This window comes from Prionailurus viverrinus, chromosome A1 (assembly GCF_022837055.1).
Source record: "Prionailurus viverrinus isolate Anna chromosome A1, UM_Priviv_1.0, whole genome shotgun sequence".
NCBI classification, from domain to species: domain Eukaryota; kingdom Metazoa; phylum Chordata; class Mammalia; order Carnivora; family Felidae; genus Prionailurus; species Prionailurus viverrinus.
Genome location: NC_062561.1, coordinates 143,991,928 through 144,000,347, shown reverse-complemented (window position 1 = coordinate 144,000,347; position 8,420 = coordinate 143,991,928). Strand labels below are relative to the sequence as shown.

Below are 8,420 nucleotides of genomic sequence, written 5' to 3'. Positions count from 1 at the left end.
TTAAACATACACTTATGTTCTAGCCTTTCTTCTAGCTATTGACTCCAGAGAAATAAAAACATATCCAAAGACTTGCACATGAATCTTTATGTTAATATTATCTATTCACTTTTTTATTGAAGTACAGTTAACACAACTACATTACTTTCAGTTGTACAACATAGTGATTCAACAAGTCTATACGTCAATGCTGTGCTCACCCCAAGTGTATCCAGCATCTGTCACCACGCCATTACAGTATCATCGACTGTATTCCCTATGCTGCGCCATTTGCTCTCGTGACTTATTTCATAGCTGGAAGCCTGTATCTCCCACTTCCCTTCATCCATTTTCTTCATCCCTCACCCTCACCTTCTGGCTACCACTCAGTTTATTCTCTGTTTTTATGGGTTTGTTTCTGCTTTTTGTTCATTTGTGTTTTAGAGTCCATATATAAGTGAAATCATACGGTATTTTTCTTTGACTTATTTCATTTAGTATAATACCCCCGAGGTCCGTCCATGTTGTCTCAAATGGCAAGATCTCATCCATTGTTATGGTTGCATAATATTCTATTGCATGTATGTGAATGAGTGTGTGTGTGTGCGTGTGCGTGTGTGTGCTATATCTTTATCCATTCATCTATTGGTGGACACTTGGGTTGCTTCCATGTCTTGGATATAGTAAATGTTGCAATGATAGGGTGCATTTATCTTTTCAGATTAGTGTTATTGTAGTCTTTGGGTAAATACCTCAGTGGAATTACTGGATCATGGGTATTTCCATTTTTAATTTCTTGAGGGACCTCCATACCGTCTTCCACAGTGGCTGCACCAACTTACATTCCCACCAACAGTGCACAGGGGTTCCTTTTCCTCCTCTTTCTTGCCAACACTTGTTGTTTCTTGTGTTTTTGATTTTAGCCATTCTGAAAGTGTGAAGTGATAATGTATTAGGGTTTTCGTTTGTATTTCCTTGATAATTACTGATGTTGGACATGTTTTTCATGTGTCTGTTGGCCATCTGTATATCTTCTTTAGAAAAATGTGTATTCAGGTCCTTTGCCCATTTTTAATTGAATTATTTGGGGCAGGGGGGTTAGTGTTGAATTGTGTAAGTTCTTTATATATTTTGGATGTTAATTCTTTATCAGATATGTCATTTGCAAATATTTTCTCCCATTCAGTATGTTATCTTTTCATTTTGTTGATGGTTTCCTTCGCTGAACTTGCGCATGAATATTTACTCACAATAGCCCCAAACTGGAAACAACCTAAATGCCCATTAACAGATGAATGAATAAACAAAATGTAGTGTATCCATACAATATACTACTATTTCGCAATAAAAAGGAACAAACTACTGATACATGCAACATGAATGAATCTCATTCTGCTGAATGAAAGAAGCCAGACACAAGGATACAGGCTGTATGAGTCCATTTATGTAAAATTCTAGAGAATGCAAACTATTATAGTGACAAAAAGCATTTCACTTGCTGCCTGTGGCCTGCAGAAGACAAGGGCTCTTTTGGTGGTGAACGAAATGTTCTGTGCTGTGACTAGGATGGTAGTTTCATGGGTATCCACAACTGCCAACATTCATCAAATTGCACACTTTAAACGGACAGAACTTATATGTAAACCATTTCTGGAGGGCACTGAGGAAAAATTTTTGTAAGCTCTTGACTGTTCAATCTGAGGCTTGAAGAAAATACTGGGCAACGGAGAAGTTTTGCGGGGCTATGACATCACAAAAGGGTTAATAATCTTAAACATTCCGGAAAGCCCTTTAATTTCTGGGCAGCGCATATGAATTTGTCGTGCAAAAATTTTACCTTCTGGTTTCCGGTAAGCCTCAGACAAAGGACTGCCTTGAGGACTTAGCAGGGCCCTGGGCTGGATGAGCCAGCCTGCTCTTTCTCCAGCCTCGTGCAGATTCCTGAGAGCCAGCTGGCTCAGCAAACAAAGGCCAGGTCTCCTGTCTTTTTAGCATGTCAGGCTTCTTAATACCGATTTTCCTTCCCTCTGCCTGAGGTGGTATGTGTCCACCTGGGGAGATTCCGTTCCACTTTTTTGAAACTAGAAAGCTGTAGGCCACATTCTTCCTTTATAGGCCACCTGGAGCGACCTATTTTAGTTGGCTCCACTTACAGAATCACAGGATGTGAGAAATCACAGGATGTTAGAACTTGAGAGATCGTCCTGGCCAACATCCCAAAGGAGGAAACGGAAGTCCAGAGAAGGTTAGTGACTGGCATAGGCTCACACAGCCAGGGCAGGACTATCAATTACTGTCTTCCCAGGTCTCTCTGCTTCCTTATGTTGGCTCTGACCTGCTGAGAAACTGCAGCCCAAGATCCCTGGCTGTCAAAAACTAGGTCCAAAACCCAAGATCGACTTCAGTGTGCGGTACTTTCTTTAAGAATGAAAGTTGCAAAATGGTTGGATTCTAGCTGGAAGAAAGGCAGCAGAGAGTTCTGACCTCCTATGGGGAAACATAAGGATCAGACCTCAGCTTGGGAATGAATGAGAGGCATTTATGATTATCGTAGAACTTGGCAGCAATTACAAAAGCCTGTTCCATGGTGGAAGCGACCGTGTTAAATTTCCGTTCTCATTTGCATTTATAAAAGTAAAATAAAAGTATTTCTGGGATAGGAACAATCTTTGTGATTGGGAAATGCCTCTTGGTCATTATTGCTCTTTTCACTCTTCATATATTTTTCCTTGATGGCTATTGAAATAGCAGATATTTTAAACAGAGTGAACATTCATCATGGCGGATTCTTGAAGTTGAATCTGATTCTTCCAGTGAAGTAGCCACTGCCAGAAAGTAAATGAGACCTTTCTGGAAGCTCCACTAACAGTCCCACACGGCTCTAGTTTTAAACTAGAGTTTGGCAGGCCCAGGTCTCGGTGTCCTCAACCCTCTCCTCTCGCATCTGGCCCATCGGTGCCTGGGCAGGAGCTGGGGTGCAGGCGGCTGAGGGTTCCTTGGGGATCATGCCGCTCTTTCCCAGCGGTATCCCAGCAGCACCCTCAGTGCTGGTGTTGGCTTGGGTGGGGGGGGGTTGCGCAGAGATGACAGCCGTGTAGTTACCAGTGGTCTTGGACACTTGCATTGCGTGCTGTACTGGTGACATGTTTTGTTCTTCATGCAGATTCCCCAGAATAGAAGTTGCAGAATTTGGCAGAATGATTAGGGTGGACACTTCAGGAAGAAGACTTCGGGTTGTTAGAAGCTCCCCCACCCCCTAAGCTGAAGAAGAAGCATCCGCACGCCCTGCTTCCACCTGGGGACTCCCAGATTGCCACACAATAGCACCTCCTAGAGGTGTCGGCAGTGGTGAGACCCGCCCTTCCCAGAGAGACTGTTTTCTGTGCCACTTTGTCTTGCCCTGGTGGTCACGCTGTGTTGTGGCTGCAGCGAAAACCTTTTGTGTGTCAGACATGATGGGCAGCGTGGACAAGTCACACTGGTGCCCAACACCTCCCACCACTGAGCACTGTGAGGGCAGAGACTTGGTCTTCTTTGCAACCAATCTCTACCCCCTCACGTTGAGGATACCTGTGTACCCACAAGGACATACCATCAGCGTGTAGTAAATGTTGCTGAATGACTGACAAAGTGACATGTTGAGCAAGCAGATGATGAAAGTTTCTGACCTTAAATGTGGACTAATCAGATAAGTGTACTAGTGATACAAGAAATCACGGAAGACGCTGTGGGAGAAGAACTGAAACTTCTTCTAGAAAATCCATTAATGACCAGAATAGATCTCTGGCTTTTTTCATGTGCCTTAGATAACAACCATGGAGAATTGAGGTGGGTACTTTTCACTTCACCTCCTCTAATCCTGTGATTTGAAATCCTTACCGTCATTGGGGCCACAGGTATTTGGGGCACCTGAACTGGCTAATTTATTTTCTCCTCCATTTTCTCTTTATTAATTATAAATGTGGGCTTTTACTTACCTAAGAACCAGGGATAGGACAGCTATTTCAAATCATCTTAATTTTTATTTACTATTTTTTTAACTTTATTAATTTTGAGTGCGAGAGAGAGGCAGAGAGGCAGAGAGAGAATCCCAAGCAGGCTCCATGTTGTCAGCACAGAGCCCGATGTGGGGCTTGATCCTACTAGCTGTGAGATCACGACCCGAGCCGAAATCACGAGTCTGATGCTTAACCGAATGAGCCACCCATGTGCCCCTCTCGTACTGTTTTTTTTTAATTAGCATACAAGTACACTGTCGTGTCTCTTACTTTAAAGTTTACCTTTAATCCTCAGACCTATCAGTTGATTTCTTCGTTTTCACTGAAAAACTCTGGAAAAAATGGTGTCTTCGTGAATTAGCTCCACTAACTAACTTTGCACTTGCTCTTCAGATTCCTCCATTGTGGCTTCTGCCTTGCCTGCTCCACCAAAATCGCTCTCTCCAAGCTAACCAGGAACCTCCAGCTTGCCACACCGGGGGCATTTCTGCCTCTTCTTACTGGCACACTCCTCACAGGACCAGCTAAGCATCCTTCTCTTGTACATGAAAGAAAATCCAACTGATTGTAGCGAGAAGAGTAAGTTTCTTGTACTGTTTTTCATTTTTAAAAGACTATTTTTTTTTCATGGTTATTTATTTTGAGACAGAGAGAAAGCATGAGCAGAAGACAGGCAGAGAGAGAGAGAGGGAGAGAGAGAATCCCAAGCAGGCTCCAGGCTCCAAGCTGCCAGTGCAGAGCCCGACGCGGAGCTCAAACTCAAGTACCGTGAGATCATGACCTGAGCTAAAATCAAGAGTCAGATGTTTAACCAACTGAGCCACCCAGGCTCCCCTCTTGTACTGTTTTTTAAATAATTTTCTCCTCTCTGCTTTTTTCTACTCCCCGTCAGTCAGATATTGGATTAGCTGAATTAACCCTATGTTTTCTGTTGTTTGTCTCTTTAGCTGTTTATTTGGCTCAACGAGTTCCTGGCCTCTAGCTTTTAAACCTTGCATTGAATTTGTCATATCACCTGTCACAGTTTTTGTTTGTGTTGTTTGTTGTTCTCAGAATATTCCTTTTTATTTATTTTTTTTTTAATTTTTTTTTTTTAATTTTTTTTTTTTTTAATTTTTTTTTTTTCAACGTTTATTTATTTTTGGGACACAGAGAGACAGAGCATGAACGGGTGAGGGGCAGAGAGAGAGGGAGACACAGAATCGGAAACAGGCTCCAGGCTCCGAGCCATCAGCCCAGAGCCTGATGCGGGGCTCGAACTCACGGACCGCGAGATCGTGACCTGGCTGAAGTCGGACGCTTAACCGACTGCGCCACCCAGGCGCCCCAGAATATTCCTTTTTATTGCAACACATTCTTATTTCATGGGTGTAGTATTTCACCTTTTCCCGATAGGAGTAACTTTTTCCCCCTAGTCTCTGAATTGTCTATTTTCCAAGAGTTACTTTCCTTAGTTTGTTTTGGTCTCTCTCCATTGTGTGGAGATGTTCTGAAACTGTGTCTCCAATTCTAAGCAGTGTGTTCACATTCTACAGTGAAACCCTGGGGCGCTGGGGTGAGGGATGTGGGGTGGAGCAGGCTGGCTGGTGGCTTTGGGGGGACACTGGCCGGTCGGAGGCCAGCTTTGTCATCTGGTGACCCTCCTCCCATCCCCACATACAGATATCAACATGGGGTGGTCTTTTCTCTGCAGCCTTTTAGTTCCTCTAGAGAGGGATCTTCAGATGCCTCTGGGGGCTATAGATGGCCAGCTGAGGCCCATCTCCAAACCAGGCAGGAGAAAGCAGCCAGGGGCCACCTGGTTCTGAAAGTAGATTGTAACTTAATCCTCCAGCGTTTGGCATCACCCTTGCCCTCCTCTTGTACTTGCGTTTAGATTCCAGATCCTCTCTGACTTGTTTATTCCAGACAATGAACCTCTAGGTTCTTGGCTGGACAGGGGGCTGGAGAAATGGGGGGCGGGGGAATCTGTCGCGCCTGTTTGAGATGTTTCGCGGCTCTCCTTTGCAGCCTCCTCCTTCATCCCCACCTTGCAGAGGAGGCGGTATCTCCACATGCCAGGCCCCTCAGCTCTCGGAACACTTGCTAGCACTCCCCGCAGACTCTCCAGCAGCTCCCTCCCTGGCTGAGTCATTACTCACCCTGCTTCTTGCAGACACTGACCTTCCTTGTCCCTAATTTTCTCTTTTGCTATTCTTGATTGCTTCACTGTCATGGTAGGGATTTAGGAAGGAGTGTCAGTAAAAGCATGTTTCAGTCCATCATATTTAACCAGAAGTTCTTTGTCATTCTTTATATTTTTGGATGTTTTGATTCTTTAGGATTGTATTCCCACAGAACATCAGAAAATAGAAATTCTGCATTTTTCAGTGACACCCAATTTGCTCTACAAAAAGTAAAGCATGAAGGTAAGGGTTTGTTTTTGTTTTTGTTTTTGTTTTACTGTTAATATAAAATGTTGCCTCTTGCATAATATTCCTTTTGTGACATGTGAATGAAATTACGTTCCCTTAAAGAAGGAAACATATAGGATTATTGCTGCTTTTCAGATTGTCCAGGAGCAATCTACTTCTAATCTCAGATGTTCTAGCTTCTAGATTCCTCAAATCTTTGAGGTTCTTTGTGGGAAATTTTGGTATCCTATTTTCAGGAGTATATAGCTAACATTTACGTATGTGCAAGGCACTCTTCTATTTAATCCATGTAGCCACCGAATGAAGTAGATATTACGGTCTCCATTTTACAGATGAACAGATTGAAGCATGGACAAGTAATCTGCCCAAATTCACACAGCTCAACTAGGTGTCCTGAGTCGCAGCTGTTGACCACTGTGCCATATGCCAAGTTGCAACATCTTTGTATGTCACGAACTTGTTAAAGACCTGTCCACCTACTTCAAAGGAAACTCATGATATTAAAACACAGAGGAGTTCCTGTCTCTCCCTCTCTCTCTCCACACACACACACACACACACACAGCGAATTAAAAGGAACAGAGAACTGTGTAGACCAGAAGTTTGAGATGAGTTCCCGCCCCCCCCCATTGGAGCACAAAATTTGCTCTGATTTCCTGGCAACTAATGAAAACAAAAGTGAAATGTTAGATTATATGGTTCTCATTGTTTTGTAGAGCAAGCATGCAAATTATTTTGCAGAGAAAAGTTTTTGGCAACTGAATTCTAGAAGCAATTTCTAGAATTCTAATAAAAGAATTCTATATTAAGGTTTTTTAAAAATCTTTTTTATTGTGAAATGTAATACTCAGAAAAATACATTAACATAAATGTACAACTGACTGAATTGTTGGAAAGAGAGACACCACCTCCCCCCACCCTGGTCAAGAAATAGAAGATTCACAGCCCCAAAGAAGCTCTCCTTGCCCACAAACATGACCATTATCATAATTTTTATGACAATCATCTCTTTGCTTATTTTTTTTTTACAGTTATACTACCTAAATAGCACACACACTGTATTTTTGCCTGTTTCTTTTTTTTTTTTTTTTATCTTGATATGATTAGAATCACACATTATTCTTTTTGGCTTCTGTTATTCAACTTTATGTCCGTGAGATTCATCCAAACTGGTCTGTGTAGCTACGTTCATTTTTATCACACTATGGTACTTGACTGTACTTGGCTGGACGACATTTAGGACTCTCCCACAATTTGGCTACTCATTAGCTGGTGGACATTTGGGTTATTTGGGTTGTTGGCTACTATGGAGAATGCTGCTGTGAGCACTCTCATGTGTGTCTCCTGACTGAAGTGTGTGCATATATCAGCCGGGTCACAGGGCGAACATAGAGGATGTTTTTGTAGAGGATGCCTAGTGGTCTTCCCAAATGGTTGTACCATTTAAACCACTGCTAGTAATGTATGAAAGTTTTCTAAATTCTTTTTTTTTTAATTTTATTTCATGTTTATTTATTTTTGAGAGAGACAGAGACAGGATGGAGTAGGTTAGGGGCAGAGAGAGAGAGGGAGACAAAGAATCCGAAGCAGGCTCCAGGCTCTGAGCTATCAGCACAGAGCCCAACGTGGGGTTTGAACTCACAAGCTATGAGATCGTGACTTGAGCCGAAGTCGAACGCTTAACCAACTGAGCCACCCAGGTGCCCCCTGAAAGTTTTCTAAATTCTTGAGAACACTTGAAATTCACTCTTTTGCATTTTAACCATTCTTGAGGGTGTAATGGTATCTTAGTGTTCTCCTTATTACTTGTGACGTAGCCTTTTTTGTGTGCTCACCTTTTGAATCTCTTCTATGAATTCACTGCCCACTCAAGCTTCATGCCCAGGTTTCTACCACATTGTCTTCTTTTCCTTATCAGTTTTTAAACAGTGATAGCTATTACAAGTTTAATTTTTACCTGATACCAGTATATAGAAATTGTTGATACCCAAATACTAAATCTTATCAAGTAATTCTTACTAAAACTCTT

General features: G+C 42.4%; 1 long non-coding RNA gene across 1 annotated transcript; it reads left to right on the top strand.

Moving 5' to 3' along the window:
* The first annotated feature begins 852 nt into the window (after positions 1-852).
* LOC125160683 (uncharacterized) lies at positions 853-6,391 on the top strand. The gene is made up of 3 exons (XR_007150342.1): positions 853-3,807; positions 4,371-4,556; positions 6,299-6,391. It is a non-coding gene; the product is annotated as an uncharacterized LOC125160683 (long non-coding RNA).
* The last annotated feature ends 2,029 nt before the right edge of the window (positions 6,392-8,420 follow it).